The following is a 22,102-nucleotide window of genomic DNA, read 5'->3' on the forward strand; positions in this document are numbered from 1 at the left end:
CATGGCTTTTCCTCTTTGTTCTATTAATCTATTCATTCTTTTACAGCTTCATTGGAGTCTAACTTGCTTCCAATCAAATTCACCCATTTTAAGAATACAGTTTAATGAATTTGGGCACCTATACATATACAGTTATGCAACCACCCAACGTCTATAGGACTTCTATGTCTCTCTTCCATTCCTCATATAGGTCATTTATATTTTCTCTTTTTCTTTATCAGTCTTGCTAGGTGTTTGCCACTTTAACTAACCATTTCAAAGAACCAGATTTTGGCCTTATTTTCTTTATTGTTCATCTCTTTTCATTGACATGTGCTCTCATCTCTATTATTTCCTAATGTTTACTTACTTTGGGTTTAATTTGCTCACTTTGTTTTTAGTTTCTTATGCTTGAAGATTTAGGTTTTTTTTCTTTGGTAACAGCTTTATTGAGAATTTACATACAATTCATCCATTTAAAGTGTACAGTACATGGTTCTAAATATATTCACCAAGTTGTACAGCCAAAATCAAATAAATTTTACAATATTTTAAAAAAACTTATAGTATTTTAGCCACCCCCAAAAGATCCTACCTTTGTTAGTCACCTCTCCCCTTGCTGGCCCTTCCCTCAGCACTAAACAACCACTAGCCTAATTTCTACCTTTATAATTTGCCTACTCAGGACACTTCCTATAAATGAAGTCATACAATATGTAGTCTTTTATGATCGGCTTCTTTCACTAAACATGTTTTCAAGGTTCATCCATGTTGTAGCATGTGTCAGCACTTGGCTATGTATTCCTTTTAACCACCAAATAATATTTTATTGTATTGATTCTCTACATTTTATTTATCCATTAATCAATATATGAATAGATGATTGATTTTAATTTTCTCTTCATTTCTAATATATGAATTTAAAGATGCAAAGAGTACTTCTTTATCTGCATCATATGAACTTTGAGATCTTATATTTTCATTATATTTCCATTCAAAATATTTTAAAATTTCCCTTATGAAATAAATCATAGATGTTTATAAATATATTGATTAATTTCCAAATGTTTGGGACTTTTGTCCTGTATACTGAATAATATTTAAGATCTATTTCATGTTCATTGTTTCTTCAGCTGTATCCAAAATGCTGTTAAAAATATCCAATGAATTTTTCATTTCAATTACTGTACTTTCCAGCTCTAAAATTTCCACTTTGTTCTGTTTTTTACAGTTTCTAGTTCTCTGCTGTAATTATCCTGTTTTGTTTATTTACTGTGACCATTTTTTTTCTTAACTCCTTGAACATTTTTACAGTGGTTGCCTTAGTTCTATCTATTTATTACAAGAGCATCTAGATAATCGCAGAGTTCCTTTTCTCCCCCCTAAGTATAGGTCACACGCTCCTGTTACTTTGCGTATCTAGTGATTTATAATAAGATGTTGATTATAAGGGAATGTACAATGTGGAGACTTGATTCTGTTATGTTCTCTTGAAGAGTAATCTTTATTAACTCGGCTAGACTCAAATTCCAAACAATGTTTTCCTGCCCTCAACAACAGTTGAATTCTCTGCTCAGTTATTTCAGCTTCCAGCTGGCCTTTTCTTTCTTTTCCTTTTTTCTTTTTATTCTTTTCTTTTCCTTTTTCTTTCCTCCCTCCCTCCATTCCTTCTTTTCTTTTTATCAAGAAGTTGGGTGGATGTTTTAGACAGAATTGGGGTTTTCACACCTGCAGTTCACTCTCTTCTAGGATTTCCCCCTTAGTTCTCTCTGATCTGCCAGCCTAAGCTCTCTCCCTAACAACCCAAGACAGAGAATTGATGAGTATGTTCAGGTAAAAAGTTGTAAACTTGCAAAGCTCATAGGTATATTTTCTGTTTTTAAGGGCAGACCATTCTCCATTTACTTTTGATCAGTCTCCAGTGTAATAAAAATTGCTTTTTAAAACATTTTGTTAAGGTTTTATAATTATTGCGCATGCAATAGTCCAACCAAGCTGCTCTACCATTATTAGAAGTTGAACTTTGCTTTCAAACAATTTTTTTGAAAAGCATACCACTTGCAAAGATCATAAGATAGGAAAGGGATATACGTATGATGGATCATGACAGCGTGGTTTTGAAAAGAATTAATCTTCCTGAGAATATAAAAATTAAGGTAATGTATGTCTTTGTGGGAAAGTAACATTCATCTCTCTGAGGTGCTTACATTAGTCTTTAAAAGAGAAAAAAAAAAAAACGGAAAAAGGAATAAGCAGTTGAACAATTGTATTAAACTTAAAAACTGGTGTTTTTCATAAAGTACTCTAACATTGAAGAGATTGAAGCATGACTGTATGTTATTCAGAGTCTTAAATTTTAAATGCGCTCTGTCAAATTGTGGTCAACTGCTATATTACATGTCTTCTATTTGATCCCATCACACTCAAATTATCTATGGCTGTAAATGACAAGCATTCCTGAGGCTGTGGCCGAAGCAGCTGCCACAGAGCCTGTGGGGCTGAATGTGGTGGGTACAGAGTGATCGCGCAGACACAAGGTCCGAGTTGCTGGGGGAACAGCAGCACATCGTGGACTAGCTTGCCGCATGAGCAGAGGTCATGACAAATTTCATCCCCTTGGAAAAACTCGGGCTCACTCTTTGGCAAGAAAATTTTATAGTAAACATCTCATGCAGACCCAAAATTTTTAAGTTACATAATTGAACCTGGTCTTACAACCAGATAACTGGTTAATGGATTAGCAAGCTGGGCATCACCGATTCAACTGGCATGAATTTAAGGACAGAGGAGTCTAGGGTGCTGCAGTCCATGGAGTCGCAAAGAGCTGGACACGGCTTAGTGACTGAACAACAACAAGGTGGGCCGGTTAGAAACTCCATTATTATCATTGGTTCCCTCAGGTCATGCGTGTTCTCTCAGATTCCTCCTTTAAAAATGAAACTCCTCCTGTTATTCTGGAATGAAAACATTAAAGAACATCTTTCCTCCTCTCGAGCTATGTTACAGCAACATGAGGACAACTGAGTTTAAAGTATAATTTTTGCTGTGAAATAATAGAGCTAATGAGTCTAATTTAGATTTTTTTTTTCTAAAGCAAGTTCACATGATCCAATGAACCATCAGAATTAAGGGGGAACCAAAGACAGAAAGGCCTGGTTCTAAAGACAAACTGAGATCCTGGCTAAAAGACAGAAGAGATGAGAGTTGACCATGACAATAGTAGGAGAGGGAAATAAGAGAGTTAGAAGGAGGCCAAATAAAAATTCAGTACCATTCTGAAGAACCATCAACATTTCAAGTTCAAAACACCAACATTGTAAGTTTAAAGTCTTTTAACTGATCAGGTATTGCTAGTATTTTTTAAAAAATTATTAAAAAATTTTTTTTAATTGTTTAAAAAATTTTTAATTTAAATTTATACAAAACACATATAACACAAAATCTATCATCTTAACTATTTTTAAGTGCACGGTTCAGGGGCATTATCTACATCGTTGCGCAACCGTTGGCATACCATTACCACCACCTGGGAAGCCCTATATTTTAAGCATTTCAGCCTTTATGATGGCATTATGATAGCATTTCCTAATGCCTACTCTCTTTAAGACTAATGGTGTCTCCTTGAGTAAAAAAAGACTCAGGGAGAAGACCTTACTGGTGAAAGTTACAGAGAGGAAGAATTTGGCTCAACATGAGAAAGAACTTTCTATGTTTAGATCTGCAACAGAAAAACAGGAGGCCAGGGAGCTCCCTTTGAAGGTGAAGAGCATTCACACAGGGGCTCTTTAGGCCATCTGTTGGGTGTGCTTTGGAAGAGATTCCTGTCCTGGGTGGGAGAAGGACCTCTGGACTTCCTCTAACTATGTGGGTCAATAGTTGAACTGACAGAAATCACTGCACACTCAGGTTTCAGATGAGCTTATTGGACTTCAAGTACACTAGATTTGGACTTTAAAATAGTTACTTATTAAAACCACTTATTGGCAGGTTTCATACTTCCCTGTACATTGTCTGTTGGTTTTGTATAAATTGCTGCTGCTGCTGCTAAGTTGCTTCAGTCACGTCCTATTCTGTGCGACCCCACAGATGGCAGCCCACCAGGCTCCGCTGTCCTTGGGATTCTCCATGCAAGAATACTGGAGTGGGTTGCCATTTCCTTCTCCATTGTATAAGCTATGAATAAATAATTAAATGTAGAATACGTAGGTTTCACACCTGGTCCAACCTTTTATTAATCAAGGGATAAGAGGTTTGCCCCATTCTGATTCATTTTCAAGCTGCTGCCAGACTAATCTTTCTAAGATGCAAATTTCTGCATGTTACCTTTTCTCTTTTAAAAAACTTTAATAGTATCCTTTTGTTTTGAAAATAAAGTTCAAATTTCTAAGCATGGCGTTGAAGACCACCCTGCTTATCCCTTGAGACTCGTCTCTAGTCATTTCTTCTCTTAAATTCTAATCTGTAGCTGGAACGAATTACTTCAATTCTCCAGTCTTTGTCTGGCTAACTCCTACATATTCTTTAAGACTCAGCTCAGGTATGATCTTTTTCAGGAAGATATCACCATTTTCCCTCATTGCTTAGCCAGAGCACCTTCATTATCTGTGACTGTAACTATGGACATCATAGATTAAGCAGCTTGGAGAGAATTTGTTATTTGGGATAAAAATAAAGTTTGATCCCTACCTCAATCCATGCATCATAATAATTTCCCAGTGGATTAAAAGATAGGAGGATTAAAAAATAATCTTGTAGTGGTGAAAAATCTTTGAATATATGACATAAAACATACAGGTCACTTCAAAAGATTATTAAATATAATTACACAAATTTTAAAAACAATTCCTCATGTTAAAAACATTATAAACTATCTAAATACAAGTGATAAAGGGTGAAAATTTGAAATGCTGTATGTCATATAGAGTCTCTACATATCAGTAAAGAAAAAATAAACACATTCAGGGCAAAGAACATAAATAGTATGCATTAACAGTTACATATGGCGCATGGGTAAATTCTTAACTAAATATTAGAAATGCAGGCTGGCCCAACCCCAGATCTACTGAAAGAAAAAATACTTTTAACAAGATCTTTGGGTAACTTTGCACACACATTAAATTTCAGAAGTACTATCCTAGACACCATCATACTATTGTGACGTTTTCTTTTTATCTCCTGCTAGAAGGTAAGCTACATAGAAACATTTATATATATGTATATATATAATCTATCCCTTAAACCTGTAGAGCATCGGTACAGAGTGGATGCCCAATAAATGCTTACAAAACTAATAAAATGAAGACAATAACATTCCCACTAAGAGGCTGTTTGCTTTTGGTGAGGACTGCACCTAACGGCTGGATGCTGGGTTTCTTTCCCAAGTTTGTATTTCTATCACTCTCTAGAAAATAAAAGGAACCAATCCAGCTTGGGCCTACCAAATCGATATGCCATCTCATAACCACAAAGCAAAAGTTCTTTCATCTCTTAATGGATCTGCTAATTTGGAGGATTTAAGAAAGATTTTTTCAAGTCAGAGATCAGACAGCTGTTTTATTTGGTGGCATATGTTAGGTTAGACTATTAGAAATATCCAGAAAAATTCCTTAAAAAATAGACCCAAGAACAGGAATAGACACACAGACACAGTGGGATAAGGGGAGGGTGGGACGAGTTGGGAGAATAGCCTGACATGGATACACTACCATGTGTAAATTAGCTAGCTAGTGGGAAGCTTCTGTACAACACAGGGAGCTCAGCTAGGTGCTCTGTGATGACCTAGCGGGATGAGATGGGAGTGGGTGGGAGAGAGGTTCAAGAGGGAGGGAATAAATGTATACATGTAGCTGATTCATTTTGTTGTACAGCAGAAATTAACACAATATTGCAAAGCAATTGTATTCCAATAAAAAACATTAAAAAAAAATTTTTTTTAAAGGAGTAAGCCTACAAATATACCTCTTTTATTCATTCTCTAAATTTCAGTGTTTGTTAATACAACCCAAAATTTTGAGCAGCAGTGGTTTGTTTAGTAATTCTTTACACTATATCTTTTCTCTTACAATAATAATTTTTAATGCTTCATTCAATTTTGTAATTGGATTTTATAAAACAAATACAAACAGATCAATTTAAAATGCTTATCTACAGAACTAAAACAATGCAATCTGCTGAATTAAAATATTATATTGGGATAAGACTACAACTCCTATTCTCAAAGTTTATAGAAATCATTGAAAATAGTGACGACATGTATCCCACACCTCTTCATTGGTAAATAAAAGTTTAGATGAAAAGAAAAAAAATAGGCCCAAGGAGAATGGAATTAGATTTGGCTGCAGCATCGCTCCTTGCCAAGAGGAGAGGAGTAGGATGGAAGGAGACCTGAAATTTATCAGAAATAGAGTAAGAAGGAAGAGAAGCAAGGGAAGAATAAGGGTGGCCAAAGAAGACAAGGACAGAAAGAAAAACATAAATGAGAAGAAAGAAATTTTCCATCAGTATTAGGTCCAAGGACAGAGAAGAGAAGGAAAATTTTAGCATCCCATCTAGTGTGTAATGCTTAAGTGCCTACTGAATTAAATGCAAATACTCTAGCCTGACATTCAGAAATCTCCACTTAACATCCAGATCTCGCCCTTCAGCCACATTTTCCATTATCCTTCTGTGTGTGCCCTACTTCAGCCAAACTACATCACTTACATTTGTCCTTGTTGATCCGGATCATTGCTCACAATGACCTTTTAATCTGGACTGTCCCCCTCGTGCTGATTTCCTTCTATAAAAATTCTACCAGTCCTTCAAGGCTCCTCCAAAACGTCCCTTTTCCTTGAAAGCTTTCTTTTATTTTCTCCAGTGGATGCCCTGCTCTCTCTCTTTGCAGAGAATTCTCTTCAGTGACTTTTATCTGGGTTTCCCTGGTGGCTCAGATGGTAAAGAATCTGCCCACAATGTGGGAGACCCGGGTTCAATCCCTGGGTAGGGAAGATCCCCTGGAGGAGGAAAGGGCAGCCTACTCCAGTATTCTTGCCTGGAGAATCCCATGGACAGAGGATCCTGGCAGGTTACAGTCCATGGGGTTGCAAAGAGTCGGACTCCACTGAGCGACTAACACTCGTTGTTTATGTACTTGTCTGCAAATGTCATGGACCATTTTGTCTCCTAGAACACAGTGTACGGAAGGTGAAATGATTTCAGCTTATTTGGAGTGAACTGATTAGGACCTTACCTGAAGATGGAGTGACTTCCTTCTCAAAAAATTACCCTCATTCTATCTGTAAACTATACACATATTTAAAATTGTATACATAACTTTTTTTTCTCTTTTTAGCCAGGCAGATCTTTTTTCTGACTGAGCCACAGCTTGGTCCCATGGAAGTTGTTCTTCCATCTCCTACTGCTGATGGCTCGTCTTCAAATAGGCATTTAACGTGGATTACTAACATAGCAAACTAGTCTCACCCATAGTTTTGACCACTCATGAGTGGCCTAGAAAGTCAATGACATGTTATAATTTATGATATTCCAGGAACACGGATTTATAAGAGCTGCCTCACGTGAAAGAATAAGTCACTTGACGATGGGCATACCTAGCTGACCACTCCCCATACTTCAACACAGCTTTGTTGTTTGGTACTCACTTTAGAATTTTGTTGACTCAGGGGGAAAGCCCAGAATCTCAAAAGGGTAACTGGACTTGGATATGTTTGTTTGGCCTACTTGGTGTTGGTGTGTATCAAATTTAGAAAGCCACACAGGTAACCAACATTTTAAAAAATTCTGATATATTTTTATTACCTGAAGTCCCTGGTGGCTCAGACAGTAAAGAATCTGCCTGCTACATGGGAGACCCGGGTTTGTTCCTTGGTTGAGGAAGATCCCTCAGAGAAGGGAATGGCTACCCACTCCAGTATTCTTGCCTGGAGAATTCCATGGACAGAGGAGCCTGGCGGGCTACAGTCCATGGGGTTGCAAAGAGTTGGACATGACTGAGCAACTAACACTTTCACTCTCATAGTTTATATTAGGATTCATTCTTTATATTGTGTAGTTCTATGGGTTTTGACAAATGGATAATGTCCTGTATCCACCACTGTAATATCATAAAGAGTAGTCCCATCACCCTAAAAATCCCCTGTAGTCCTCCTTTTCATCCCTCCTTCTGGTGCCCACTGATCTTTTAAAAGTCTCAATAGTTTTGTCTTTTCCAAAATGTTATATGGTTGAGATCATACAATGCATGTAGCCTTTTCAGACCAGCTTTTCTCACTTCACAGTGTGCATTTAAGGTTCTGCCTTGTCTTTTCTTGGCTTAATAACTCACTTCTCTTTAGCACTAAATGATATTCCATTGTTTAGATGTATCAGGATTTTTTTATCCATTCACCTCCTGAAGGATATCTTGGTTGATCTAGGTTTTTAGGAATTATGAGTAAAGCAGCTATAAGCATTTGTGTGCAGGTTTTTGTATGGACACAAGTTTTCAACTCTTGTGTAAATAACAAAGGGTACCGTTGATAGATTATATGGTAAGACTTTGTTCAGCTTTGTAAGAAACTGCTAAATTGTCTTCTAAAGCAGTAATGAATGAGATTGTCTGTTGTTCCACATCCCCACCAGCATTTGGGTTGCGTGTGCTTTGCATTTTAGCCATTTGAATAGATATGCAGTGATGTCTCATTATTTCAGTTTGCAGTTCATTTGCAAACTAAATGCACACACATACATAATGCATCTCCTCATACCATATTTGCCACCTGCATTTCTTCTTTGGTGAAGTGTTTGTTCAGGTCTTTTGTCTACTTAAAATTGGGTCATTTGTTTTATTATTGAGTTTTAAGAGCTCTTTGTATATTTTGGATACAATCCCACAAAATGTATGTTTTGCAAAAATTATCTCCAAGTCTGTGGATTGTCTTTTCATTCTCCTAACAGTATCTTTCACAGAGCAAACATTTTTAATTTTAATGCAGCTTATCAGTTTTTCCTTTCAGGGATTTTATTTTATCTTTTTGGTGTCTTATCAAAAAAGTCAAGTTCACCTGAATTTCCTATTATATTTTAAACTTCAGACTATGATCCATTTTGGACTATGACCCAAATGAAGTAGGGCAAAGACTAACTGAATTCTGCCTAGAGAATGCACTAGTTATAACAAATATCCTTTTCAACAACACAAGACATGACTACACATGGACATCACCAAATGGTCAATACCAAAATCAAATTGATTACATTCTCTGTAGCCTAAGTTGGCGAAGCTGTATACAGTCAGCAAAAACAAGATTTGGAGCTGACTAACTCAGATCATCAGCTTCTCAAAGCAAAATTCAGGTTTAAACTAAAGAAAGCCAATAAAAACACTAGGCCAGCCAGGTATGACTTCCGTAAATTCACAGTAGAGGTAATGAATAGATTCAAGGGACTAGATCTAGTTAAGAGTGTGCCTGAAGAACTATGGACAGAGGTCCATAATACTGCAGAGGAGGCGGCACACAAAGCCATCCCCCAAAAAAGAAAAGCAAGAAGGCAAAGTGGTTATCTGAGGAGGCCTTACAAATAGTGGACAAATGAAGGGAAGTGAAAAGCAAGGGAGAGAGGGAAAGGAACATGCAATTAAATGCAGAGTTCCAAAGAACAGCTAGGGGAGACAAGGAGGCCTTCTTCAATGAACAGTGTTTAATAAGAGAAGAAAACAACAAAAGGGGCAAAACTAGAGATCTCTTCAGGAAAACTGGAAACATCCAGGAGCTTTCCGCCCAGAGATGGACACAATAAAAGATAAAAATGGTAGAGACCTAGTAGATGCTGAATAAATCAAGAGGAGACAGAAAGAATACACAGAAGAACTGTATTAAAAAGATCTTAATGAACCAATTACTACGATGATGTGGTTAATCACCCAGAGCCAGACTTTCTGGAGTGCGAAGTCAGTGGGCCTTAAGAAGCACTGCTGCTAATAAAGCTAGTGGATGTGATGAAATTCCAGCAGAACTATTCAAATCCCTAAAGGATGATGCCAACAAAGTTTTGCATTCATTATGCCAGCAAATCTGGAAGACCCAACAGTGGCCACAGGACTGGAAAAGGTCAATTCTCATCCCAATTCCCAAGAAGGGTATTACCAAAGAATGAGTTAACCATTAGACAGTTGCATTCATCTCCCATGCTAGTAAGGTCATGTTTTAAATCTTGCATTCTAGACTTCAGCATTATGCGAACCAAGAAATTCCAGACATACAAGCTGGGTTTAGAAAAAGAAGAGAAACTAGAGATCAAATTGCCAACATTCACTGGATTATAGAGAAAGCAAGGGAATTTCAGAAAAACATCTATCTGTTTCATTGATTACACTAAAGCCTTTGACAGTGCGGATCATACAAACTGTGGAAAGCTCTTAGAGAGATGGGAATACCAGACCATCTCACCTGTCTCCTGAGAAACCTGTATGCAGGTCAAGAAGCAACAGTTAAAACCCTGTATGGAATAACTGATAGGTTCAAGATTGAGAAAGAAGGCTGTCTGCAGTCACTCTGTTTGTTTAACCTACATGCTGAGCACATCATGAGAAATGCCGGGATGGATGAGTTACAAGCTGGAATCAAGACAGACAGGAGAAACATCAACAATCTAAGATATGTGGATGATACCACTCTAACGGCAGAAAGCGAAAACGAACTAAAGAACCTCTTGATGAGGGTGATGCAGGAGAGTGAAAGAGCCAGCTTAAGACTAAATATCAAAAAAAAAAAAACTAATATCATGGCATCTGGCCCCATTACTGCATGGCAAATAGAAGGGGAAAAGATGGAAGTAGTGACAGATTTCCTCTTCTTGGGCTCCAAAATCACTGTGGACGGTGACTGCGGCCATGAAATCAGAAGATGTTTGCTTCTTGGCAGGAAAGCAATGACAAACCTAGTCAGTGTGCTGAAAAGCAGAGACAACACTCTGCCAACAAACTTCTGTATGGTCAAGGTTTTTCCAGTGGTCGTGTACGACTGTGACAGCTAGACCGTAAAGGAGACAGAACACCAAAGAATTGATGCCTTCAAACTGGATGCTGGAGAAGACTCCTGAAAGTTCCTTGGACAGCAAGGAGATCAAACCAGTCAATCTTAAGGGAGATCAATCCTGAATATTCACTGGAAGGACTGCTGCTGAAGCTCCAGTATTTTGGTCATCTGATGCAAACAGATGACTCATTGGAGAAGTCCTTGATGCTGGGAAAGATTGAGGGAAGAAGGAGAAGAGGGCATCAGAGGATGCGATGGCTGGACGGCATCACCAATGCAATGAACATGAACTTGGGCAAACTCTATGAGATGGTGAGGGACAGGGAGGCCTGGCCTGCTGCAGTCCATGGGGTCACGAAGAGTAGGACACAACTAGGTCACTGAGAGCAGCAACATGATCCACTTTGACTTCATTTTGTGAAAGTTCTCAGGTCCAGACATGTGTTAATTTGTGTGTGTGTGCACGTGGATGTGCAGTTGTTCCAGGATCATTGACTTTTTTAAAAAATTTTTTTCTGATGTGGATCATTTTTAAAATCTTTATTGAATTTGTTACAATATTGCTTGTTTTATGTTCTGATTTTTTGGCTACCAGGCATGTGGGATCCTAGCTCCCCGACCAGGAATTGAATCCAAACCCCCTGCATTGAAAGGTGAAGTCTTAACCAGTGGATCGTGAGAAAACTTCCTTAGCATCATTTATCAAAAAGATTATTCTTTCTCCATTGACTTGACTTTGGTTGTTCGTCAGAGATCAGTTGGCTATATTTATATGGTTCTATTTCTGTCTCTCAATTTGTCTCCTTGAACTATTGGTCAATTGTTTTACCGATAAATTGCCAACATCTGCTGGATCATCAAAAAAGCAAGAGAGTTCCAGAAAAACATCTATTTCTGCTTTATTGACGATGCCAAAGCCTTTGACTGTGTGGATCACAATAAACTGTGGGAAATTCTGAAAGAGATGGGAATACCAGACCACCTGATCTGCCTCTTGAGAAACCTATATGCAGGTCAGGAAGCAACAGTTAGAACCAGAGATGGAACAACAGACTGGTTCCAAATAGGAAAAGGAGTATGTCAAGGCTGTATATTGTCATCCTGTTTATTTAACTTATATGCAGAGTACATCATGAGAAACGCTGGGCTGGAAGAAGCACAAGCTGGAATCAAGATTGCCAGGAAAAATATCAATCACCTCAGATATGCAGATGACACCACCCTTATGGCAGAAAGTGAAGAGAAACTAAAAAGCCTCTTGATGAAAGTGAAAGTGGAGAGTGAAAAAGTTGGCTTAAAGCTCAACATTCAGAAAATGAAGATCATGGCATCCGGGCCCATCATTTCATGGGAAATAGATGGGGAAACAGTGGAAAGAGTGTCAGACTTTATTTTTTTGGGCTCCAAAATCACTGCAGATGGTGATTACAGCCATGAAATTAAAAGACGTTTACTCCTTGGAAGGAAAGTTACGACCAACCTAGATAGAATATTGAAAAGCAGAGACATTACTTTGCCAACAAAGGTCCGTCTAGTCAAGGCTATGGTTTTTCCAGTGGTCATGTATGGATGTGAGAGTTGGACTGTGAAGGAGGCTGAGCACTGAAGAATTGATGCTTTTGAACTGTGGTGTTGGAGAAGACTCTTGAGAGTCCCTTGGACTGCATGGAGATCCAACCAGTCCATTCTAAAGGAGATCAGTCCTGGGTGTTCATTGGAAGGACTGATGCTGAGGCTGAAACTCCAATACTTTGGCCACCTCATGTGAAGAGCTGACTCATTGGAAAAGACTCTGATGCTGGGAGGGATTGAGGGCAGGAGAAGAAGGGGATGACAGAGGATGAGATGGCTGGATGGGATCACAGACTCAATGGACATGAGTTTGGGTGAACTCCGGGAGTTGGTGATGGACAAGGAAGCCTGGCGTGCTGCGATTCATGGGGTTGCAAAGAGTTGGACACGACTGAGTAACTGAACTGAACTGAACTTATTTTTGGCTGTTCTGGGTCTTCATTGCTGGGTACAGACTTCCTCTACTTGCTGCAAGCAGAGGCTACTCTCTCGTTGCAATGCATGGGCTTCTCACTGTGGTGGCTTCTCTTGTTGCAGAGCATGGGCTCTAGAGTGAGCAGGCTTCAGTAGCTGTGGTGCATGGGCTTAGTTGCCCCGCAGCATGTGGGATCTTCCCAGACCAAGAATCAAACCTGTGTCCCCTGCATTGGCAAGTGGATTCTTATCCACTGGACCACCAGGAGAGTCCTTCCTATCGTCTTTAGGTGTTATACTTCCTTTCTCTTTTGTTGTTGGTTGTTATCACCTGCAAACAGGTAACCAACTTCAAGAATCTCCTTTAGAATTTTAGAAGAAAGTTATCAAATTCACAGGGCAACAAATCCAGGTAGGGGCATGGGAGAAAATTCCTTCTCAAAACTCTGAGCTAATGGTTCTCAACCTGTGTGCACAGGAGATTCACTAGGGAGCTTTTCAAACCTGCCAATGCCTGGCCCTCAGGCCAATTGAATCAGAGTCTCCAGGGTGAGGCCCAGGAAATCTGTGTGTATGTGTCTGTATACACACACACACACACACACACACACACACACACACACACACAAACACAGAGGTGATTTGAATGTGCAAACTGGATAGAGAAACACTGGTCTGAGGGTATGATACTCAAGCTTGTACCCATTCAGATGTGATGCTGAGACCTAATCATCTTATCTGAGCAAGGACCCTATGTCCACCCCTGCAGAGGGGGCTGCTTACAGCCACTTTTCTTTAGTGACATGACAGGCACCTCATACTTTAGAAAGGAATTGGATCTCCTTTTTAATAAACAATGTCCTCTCTTTCAAGGGAAGAGGGAAAGTTGAAATTGACATCCACCAAGACAATTGAAGCAAATAAATCCAGGCACAGATGACAAAAAGTTCTTCCACATATCCATTAAATACAGGCGACGGCTGCTTTTACAGGAAACATAATTTGTTCTAAATTTCCCCCTCTGTGAAATTATCTATAAATTTCCAAATTAATATGTAGCTGCTGAGAGAATGTCTTCTTTGTCTCCCTCCCTGCAGTCTGCTTTTCTTTTATTTATTTTGCTACAAATTGGGAGAGTAGAAGAAGAGGAAGGTTTTTATGTGCTTATTTTAAAGGCAACATGTAAAAATCTCATCAAGTGAAGTCACTCAGTCGTGTCCGACTCTTTGTGACCCCATGGACTGTAGCCTACCAGGCTTCACAGTTCATGGGATTTTCTAGGCAAGAGTACTGGAGTGGGTTGCCATTTCCTTCTCCAGGGGATCTTCCCAACCCAGGGATCGAACCTGGGTCTCCTGCATTGTAGGCAGACGCTTTACCCTCTGAGCCACCAGGGAAATCTTATCAAAACGGGACCCAATTAAAAGTCCTTTCTCTTGGGACTTCCCTGCCAGCCTAGTGGTTAAAGCTCAGTGCTGCCAATACATGCTTGGGGGAAACTAAGATTCCACATGCCGCTCAAGGCCAAAAAAAACAAAAACCTTTCTCTTTGTCTCATTCAGCAGTTGAGTAAGGGGTGAGCAAGGGAGGGATTCACATGTTAGTTCCCTTGGAACAAAGTTGGTGAGTACCTGGCATCCCTGTGTGATGAGTCAACCCACCAGAGAGTGTAATTTGTGGAATAAACAACCAAGAATGGCATCCGAGGTCATAAATAATCAAAACTGGGGGCCATATTGGTTACTGTCTCAAGGTAACTTAGAGTGAGGAAGACTGATGTACTGTGACAACTAAGCTGGTTTTCTTCTGTGGCTGGGAAATGCGTTCCACCCCTCTAAGGTAGGGAAGTCTAGTTGGCTGTGTGAATTCATCCTACCCAAATTCACAGACAGGGGGCACAGAGTAAGGAGGATGAAGAGGGCAAAAATCTGAGGCAGTGCGGAGAAATGAAGAAAGCTGAAGCGGGTGGGAACAGGAGATGTGAGAAGGGTATGCCTTTAAATCTCCATACTCATCAGATCCCCCTTGTAATTCATTGACACTGACTCAGCTTTGAGCTAGGAGAAAACTGCATTGGGCTACAGCAGTTTGGCTCTTGAGTTTCAAATGGAATAGTGACCTGTCATCACTCACTGGTCACTGATGAGAACAGAGGGGAGAGAGTATCTGTACTGAATGGGTGGCTAGAATCACCATCACTTCAGGAAAAACTATTCAAGATGCATGCACTATTGACGCTGTCATCACAGCCAAAGACAGATGGCCTTCTTTGTTGTTTTCCTACAGCTTCTGTCAGATGTGTTTATTGAGTGTCTGGTTCCACTGCCAGGTCAGCTTAGTTAGAGGGGAGAAACTCATTTAGCACAGAGAGCCAGTCTGAGAGGGGGAACCAGTGCATTTACACGGGCCGAAACTTTGAAACACACTTCTCACGACTCTTCTCAAGGAGCTGAAACTCAGTAGATACTAGTTTTCCTTTAGTGTGCCCTGATCTGTGATGACAGCAGTGAGAGTCAGAAGGTTGGGAGCCATGGTCCCTAACACACAGTCTGGTATGGTGCTGGTGATATAGAGCTGAGCATAGCTGCCTTCCTAACACATATTCTAGGGCACCAAGCTTGTTTCTTATACTGGGAAATTTTGACTTTTTTCCAAAACTTGACTTCAAGATTATTAAAATAAAAATAGTATCTCAGCTGGTAAAGAATCCACCTGCAATGCAGGAAACCCCGGTTTGATCCCTGGGTTGGAAAGATCCCCTGGTGGACGGCATGGCAACCCACTCCAGCATTCTTGCCTGGAGAATCCCCATGAACAAAGGAGCCTGGCAGGCTACAGTCCATGGGATCGCAAAGAGTCAGATATGACTGAGTGACTAAGCACATTCATTTATAGGCCTACACTTAGTAGTACGTATCAGGCACTCTATCTATCAGATCTAGTCCCTTAAATCTATTCCTCACTTCCACTGTATAATCATAAGGGGTTTGATTTAGGTCATACCTGAATGGTCTAGTGGTTTTCCCTACTTTTTTCAATTTAAGTCTAAATTTGGCAATAAGGAGTTTATGATCTGAGCCACAGTCAGCTCCCAGTCTTGTTTTTGCTGACTGTATAGAGCTTCTCCATCTTTGGCAGCAAAGAATATAACCAATCTGATTTCAGTGTTAACCATCTGGTGATGTCCATGTGTAGAGTCTTCTCTTGTGTTGTTGTAAGAGGATGTTTGCTATGACTAGTGTGTTCTCTTGGCAAAACTCTATTAGCCTTTGCCCTGCTTCATTCTGTATTCCAAAGCTAAATTTGCCTGTTGCTCCAGGTGTTTCTTGACTTCCTACTTTTGCATTCCAGTCCCCTATAATGAAAAGGACATCTTTTGGGGGTGTTAGTTCTAAAAGGTCTTGTAGGTCTTCATACGGTGAAAGTGAGAAATAGATTTAAAGGACTAGATCTGATAGACAGAGTGCCTGATGAACTATGGAATGAGGTTCGTTACATTGTACAGGAGACAGGGATCAAGACCATGCCCATGAAAAAAGAAGTGCAAAATAGCAAAATGGCTGTCTGGGGAGGCCTTACAAAGGGCTGTGAAAAGAAGAAAAGCCAAAAGCAAAGGAGAAAAGGAAAGGTATTCCCATTTGAATGCAGAGTTCCAAAGAATAGCAAGAAGAGATAAGAAAGCTTTCCTCAGCAATCAACGCGAAGAAATAGAGGAAAACAACAGAATGGGAAAGACTAGAAATCTCTTCAAGAAAATCAGAGATACCAAGGGAACATTTCATGTAAAGATGGGCTCGATAAAGGACAGAAATGGTATGGACCTAACAGAAGCAGAAGATATTAAGAAGAGGTGGCAAGAATACACAGAACTGTACAAAAAAGATCTTCATGTTCCAGATAATCACGATGGTGTGATCACTGACCTAGAGCCAGACATCCTGGAATGTGAAGTCAAGTGGGCCTTAGAAAGCATCACTACGAACAAAGCAAGTGGAGGTGATGGAATACCAGTTGAGCTATTTCAAATCCTGAAAGATGATGCTGTGAAAGTGCTGCACTCAATATGCCAGCAAATTTGGAAAACTCAGCAGTGGCCACAGGACTGGAAAAGGTCAATTTTCATTCCAATCCCAAAGAAAGGCAATGCCAAAGAATGCTCAAACTGCTGCACAATTGCACTCATCTCACATGCTAGTAAAGCAATGCTCAAAATTCTCCAAGCCAGGCTCCAGCAATATGTGAACCGTGAACTTCCTGATGTTCAAGCTGGTTTTAGAAAAGGCAGAGGAACCAGAGATCAAATTGCCAACATCCGCTGGATCATGGAAAAAGCAAGAGAGTTCCAGAAAAACATCTATTTCTGCTTTATTGACTATGCCAAAGCCTTTGACTGTGTGGATCACAATAAACTGTGGGAAATTCTGAAAGAGATGGGAATACCAGACCACCTGACCTGCCTCTTGAGAAACCTATACGCAGGTCAGGAAGCAACAGTTAGAACCAGACATGGAACAACAGACTGGTTCCAAATAGGAAAAGGAGTATGTCGAGGCTGTATATTGTCACCCTGCTTATTTAACTTCTATGCAGAGTACATTATGAGAAATGCTGGGCCAGAATAAGCACAAGCTGGAATCAAGATTGCTGAGAGAAATATCAATCACCTCAGATATGCAGATGACACCACCCTTATGGCAGAAAGTGAAGAGGAACTAAAAAGCCTCTTGATGAAAGTGAAAGTGGAGAGTGAAAAAGTTGGCTTAAAGCTCAACATTCAGAAAACAAAGATCATGGCATCTGGTCTCATCACTTCATGGGAAATAGATGGGGAAACAGTGTCAGACTTTATTTTTTTGGGCTCCAAAATCACTGCAGATGGTGATTGCAGCCATGAAATTAAAAGACGCTTACTCCTTGGAAGGAGTTATGACCAATCTAGATAGCATATTCAAAAGCAGAGACATTACTTTGCCAACAAAGGTCCATCTAGTCAAGGCTATTGTTTTTTCTGTGGTCATATATGGATGTGAGAGTTGGACTGTGAAGAAGGCTGAGCACTGAAGAATTGATGCTTTTGAACTGTGGTGTTGGAGAAGAGTCTTGAGAGTCCCTTGGACTGCAAGGAGATCCAACCAGTCCATACTAAAGGAGATTAGTCCTCGGTGTTCATTGGAAGGACTGATGCTGAGGCTGAAACTCCAATACTTTGGCCACCTCATGTGAAGAGTTGACTCATTGGAAAAGACTCTGATGCTGGGAGGGATTGGGGGCAGGAGGAGAAGGGTTGACAGAGGATGAGATGGCTGGATGGCATCACTGACTTGATGGACATGAGTTTGGGTGAACTCCGGGAGTGGGTGATGGACAGGGAGGTCTGGCGTGCTGCGGTTCATGGGGTCGCAAAGAGTCGGACATGACTGAGTGACTGAACTGAACTTAACTGGCCAGATACATACATCTGTGCTGGCTAGTCTCCTTTGCCCTTCCCCCCATTCATTCTTCACTCTTGTCCCTTTGGTTTCTTGTTGGGTCTGCCCATGTTGGGGGAAGAGTAACAGAGATCAGAGGATGAGAGGAGAAGAAAAGAGGGACATTTGTTTCCCCCGCCTCCTTGTCCACAGCCTTGAGGCCAGCATTCTTTCCTGGGGACTTTAAAAATGCCTCATTTATTTCCGCGGTATCCCTCACAATATTGCCTCCCATGAAGTAACTTATATGCCAAAGGAATAGTGGTGATGGAAATGGGTCTAGAGAGACTAGGTAACTGCCCAAGGGCTCTCCCCTAGAAAATGGAGTCAAGAATAAAACAGTCTATCTGATTCTCCACCAAAATGGCTACATATCTTTATCGTTATGTTGCGTATATCTTCCAATTTCATGGCAAAATAAGTTTTCTCTGACCTGAATAACATTATACAACAAATGGAACAGACCAGTACAAAACATTCCATCCAATAGCACCAGAATACACACCCTTCTTAAGTGCCCATGGGACATTCTGCAGGTGAGACTGTCTGTTGGGCCACCAGGCAAGCCTTAACAAACTCAAGAAGACTGAAATCATGTCTAGTATCTTTTCCAATCACTGTGGTATGAAACCAGTAATCAATGACAGGAATAAAACTGAAAAATTCACAAATACCTGGAAATTAAACAATATGCTCCTAAACAACAAATGGATTAATAAAGAAGTCTAAAAGTATCCTGAGATGAACTAAAATGAAAACACAACATATGAAAACTTATGGGCCGTATCAAAAGAAGTTCTAAGAGGGAAGTATACAGCAATAAATGCCTACATTAAAAAAGAAAGGTCTCTAATAAACAACCTAGTTTTATGTCTCAAGGAATAAGAAAAAGGAGACCAAACTAAGTCCAAAAGTAGCATAAGGAAGGAAATAATAACTGCTAGAGCAGACACAAATAAAACAGAGAGTATAAAGACAATAGAAAAAGATCATAAAACTAAAAGTTAATTTTTTTAAAGTTAAAGTTAACAAACCTTTAGCTAGAGTAAGAGGGGGTTGTCTCAGACAAAACTATAAATGAAAAAGGAAGCATTGCAAATGATACCACAAAAATATAAAGAATCATAGAGGTAACTATGAACAATTATATATCAACAAACTAGATAACTAGAAGAAATTGATAAATTCCTAGAAACACACAACCTACCAAGACTGAATCATAAAGAAACAGACAATCTGAACAGATTAGTAATGACTAAGGATATTGAATCACTAATCAAAACCTCCCAACAAAGAAAAGCCTTTTACTAGATGATCATTTGTAAATTCTGCCAAATGTTTACAGAAGAATTAATGTCAATCTTTTGCAAATTCTTCAAAAAAAATGAAGAGGAAGAAACACTCCTAAATTCATTTCATGAGGCCAGCATTACCTTGATACGAAAAACTGATAAGGACACTATAAGAAAAGAAAACTATAGGCCAATATTCTTGATGAATATAGGTGCAGAAATTCTCAAAAAAATTCTATCAAACTGAATTCAACAGCACAGTTAAAGGATTTTGTACCATGACCAAGTAGCATTTATCCATGAGATGTGAGGACAGTTCAATATATACAAACCAAGAAGTAAATGTTATATATTACATTAATAGAATAAAAATCATAAGATCCTCTTGATGCAGTAAAAGCATTTGACAAAATCAATACTCTTTCATGATACAAGCTCTCAACAAATTAGGTATAGAAGTAACATCCTTCAACATAAAGGACATATACAAAAAATCCTTAGCTAACATCATACTCAACTGTGAAAAACAAACTGTGTAAAAACTGTGGAAGCTTTTCCTCTAAAATCAGGAATAAGACAAGGGTGATCACTCTCACTGTTCCTTTTCTCAACATAGTACCGAAAGTCCTAGCCAAAGCAATCAGACAAGAAAAAGAAATAAAAGGCATTCAAACTGGAAAGGATAGCAGAAAATTATCTCTATCTGCAGATGACACGATCTTATGTATAGAAAACCCTTAAAGATTCCACCAAAAAACTCTTAGAATAAATAAATTCAGCAAAGCAACAGGATACAATTAGAACAAGGGAACATTTCATGGAAAGATGGGCACAATAAAGGACAGAAACAGTATAGACCTAACAGAAGCAGAAGATATTAAGAAGAGGTGGCAAGAATACACAGAAGAACTGTACAAAAAAGATCTTCATGACCCAGATAACCATGATGGTGTGATCCCTCACCTAGAGCCAGACATCCTGGAGTGCGAAGTCAAGTGGACCTTAGGAAGCATCACTATGAACAAAGCTAGTGGAGGTGATGGAATCCCAGTTGAGCTATTTCAAATCCTAAAAAATGATGCTGTGAAAGTGCTGTACTCAATATGCCAACAAATTTGGAAAACTCAGCAGTGGCCACAGGACTGGAAAAGGTCAGTTTTCATTCCAATCCCAAAGAAAGGCAATGCTGAAGAATGTTCAAACTACCACACAACTGCACTCATTTCACACACTAGCAAAGTAATGCTCAAAATTCTCCAAGCCAGGCTTCAACAGTACATGAACCAAGAACTTCCAGATGTTCAAGCTGGATTTAGAAAAGGCAGAGCAACCAGAGATCAAATATCCAACATCTGTTGCATCATAGAAAAGGCAAGAGAGTTCCAGAAAAATATCTACTTCTGGTTTATTGACTATGCCAAAGCCTTTGACTGTGTGGATCACAAATAACTGTGGAAAATTCTTCAAAAGATGGGAATACCAGACCAACTGAACTACCTCCAGAGAAATCTGTATGAAGGTCAAGGAGCAACAGTTAGAACTGGACATGGAATAATGGACTGGTTCCAAATTGGGAAAGAAGTATATCAAGGCTGTGTATTGTCACCCTGCTTGTTTAACTTATATGCAGAGTGCATCACCCAAAATGCTGGGCTGGATGAAGCAAAAGCTGGAATCAAGATTCTCAGGAGAAATAACGATAACCTCAGATTTGCAGATGTCACCACCCTTATGTCATAAAGGGAAGAGGAACTAAAAAGCCTCTTGATGAACGTGAAAGAGGAGAGTGAAAAAGCTGGCTTAAAGCTCAACATTCAAAAAACGAAGATCATGGCATCCAATCCCATAATTTATGGCAAATAGATGGGGAAACAATGGAAACAGTGACAGACTTTATTTTCTTGAGCTCCAAAATCACTGTGGATGGTGACTGCAGCCATGAAATTAAAAGACGCTTGCTCCTTGGGAGAAAAGTTATGACCAATCTAGACAGCATATTAAACAGCAGAGACATTACTTTGCCAACAAAGGTATATCTAGTCAAAGCTATGGTTTTTCCAGTAGTTATATATAGATGTGAGAGTTGGACCATAAAGAAAACTGAGGACCAAAGAAGTGATGCTTTTGAACTGTAGTGTTGGAGAAGACTCTTGAGAGTCTCTTGAGAGTCCCTTGGACTACAAAGAGATCAAATCAGTCTAACCTAAAGGAAATCAGCCCTGAATATTCATTGGAAAGACTGATGCTGAAGCTGAAACTCCAATACTTGGGCCACCTGATGCAAATAACTGACTCATTGGAAAAGACCCTGATGCTGGGAAAGATTGAAGGCAGGAGAGAAGGGGATGACAGTGGATGAGAT

The 22,102-nt window shown here is 39.5% G+C and overlaps 1 long non-coding RNA gene and 1 other non-coding gene across 3 annotated transcripts in view; both read right to left on the reverse strand.

Moving 5' to 3' along the window:
• Positions 1 to 204: 204 nt before the first annotated feature.
• LOC147364072 (uncharacterized) overlaps positions 205 to 22,102 on the reverse strand; it is a 61,453-nt gene continuing 39,555 nt past the window's right edge. For both annotated transcript variants that reach the window (XR_015134084.1, XR_015134085.1), the window contains one exon: positions 205 to 2,933. This is a non-coding gene — a long non-coding RNA (uncharacterized LOC147364072). The remainder of the gene's footprint in view (positions 2,934 to 22,102) is intronic.
• On the reverse strand, positions 14,306 to 14,377 carry TRNAC-ACA (transfer RNA cysteine (anticodon ACA)). Its single transcript has one exon. It is a non-coding gene; the product is annotated as a tRNA-Cys (tRNA).

The sequence above is a fragment of the Bos grunniens genome, chromosome 10 (genome assembly GCF_055505025.1).
Source record: "Bos grunniens cultivar Pamir isolate PY7600 chromosome 10, Bosgru_T2T1.0, whole genome shotgun sequence".
Lineage (NCBI taxonomy): Eukaryota > Metazoa > Chordata > Mammalia > Artiodactyla > Bovidae > Bos > Bos grunniens.